Genomic DNA, 1,409 nt, shown 5'->3' on the forward strand with positions numbered 1-1,409 from the left:
GGTGGTCTCAGAGAGGGCCTGAAATGCGTTACGTAATTTAAGTACGGCCCCTAAACACATTTAGTACAAAGAAGGTTATTATGATGTCACGTTATATTATTTTGATTAGACATTAAGCAGCTATAGAGTCACATCATGAGTCAAAAGTTTGAATTTGAAAACACCAATCAATTTAATAAGCACTGATAGACATAATAAATATGCATTTTTTCATTTTGTAAGTTAACGCACAAGTTATTGTACTTTTTAATAAAAATGGACTTTATAATTTTTCCTTTATAGGTAATAAATTCTTTTACTAAAATCTGTATGTATTTAAAATCAAGAATAAAATAATGATCTAATGACCACGCATGTAGAGATAGGCCTGTATTATTATTACCGGTTCTTCAATCCCTTTTTTGTCAAGCTATTCCCGTTTTTAGTCTTCTGCTAATAGTTTCACCTATATATAAATCTTTGAACAAAATTTGTATTTTGTGTGGTAAACAACACCCGATAAATTTTGTATTGTCTCTGGATCGTTTTTGTTGATATATAAATTCCCTAATTCATTACTATTTTTGAAATATACACCAAACTTTCCCTTTCTGTCCAGTGTCGAGAGTTGACTAAGAGCGAGAGTTTGTTGTACATTGATAATGAATTTCTGGATTCAATCATACTATTATTTTTCAATAGGTAATGGATTATTGTTAAGAATTAAGGTTTCTTTAGTTTATTTAATATTATCGGGTAAAAGCTACCACAGGGTTCTTATCCAGCGCCTTAACCCTACCGTCAGGGGGCCTATTGTTTCGGCCGAGGCGAGCGTTGGGGGTACAGTCTTCTTTAACAAGACAATGATCCAACAAACCATGGTTTCACCAATTCAATGCTCAAATACGTTCGACTTGGAGTGACTTGAAGTGAACCGACGCCCCCACCATACTCACTGCATTGGCGCGAATGGAAGGAGAAGCCAACTGCCGCACTCGATCCAAGATGTCAGAAATGTCGGATGCCGAATCTGATTGGTTGAATTTTTTTACTTGCGTCTGGCAGGACCATCATTTATTGCATCATAAACAAGACGCAAGGGTTGCACTGCGAACCCTACGCAGTACCCGCCATCGCGATACATTAGAAAGGGAAAGAGAGACACCAGGAAGAAAGTTCCATCTCTTGCAGACTTCTTCTTTCTGCAGTCTCGTTTAGGGTGATTGCTATACAATCGAACTAAATGTAATTTCAACTAAAACTTTATAGTTTGTGCACAGCGGATGATGTTGCTCGGAAGAGGGTCGTGTGCGTAGTTAGAAAGTAGTACCGCTCCCCGTAGAAAGCACCCATCGATATAGTTTGCCAAGAGCCACTTGGAGCGCTGTAAGCAACTCTCGGCACACCTTCGAGGCGCACTGATGGTAAAC

At 38.2% G+C, this 1,409-nt stretch overlaps 1 protein-coding gene across 2 annotated transcripts in view; it reads left to right on the top strand.

Annotated features, from left to right (window-relative positions):
- Positions 1–1,409, top strand: part of LOC117171352 (methylglutaconyl-CoA hydratase, mitochondrial) — a 193,006-nt gene that overhangs the window by 117,029 nt on the left and 74,568 nt on the right. The gene's annotated exons all lie outside the window — the stretch shown is intronic.

The sequence above is a fragment of the Belonocnema kinseyi genome, chromosome 4 (assembly GCF_010883055.1).
Source record: "Belonocnema kinseyi isolate 2016_QV_RU_SX_M_011 chromosome 4, B_treatae_v1, whole genome shotgun sequence".
In the NCBI taxonomy this organism is placed as follows: Eukaryota; Metazoa; Arthropoda; class Insecta; order Hymenoptera; family Cynipidae; genus Belonocnema; species Belonocnema kinseyi.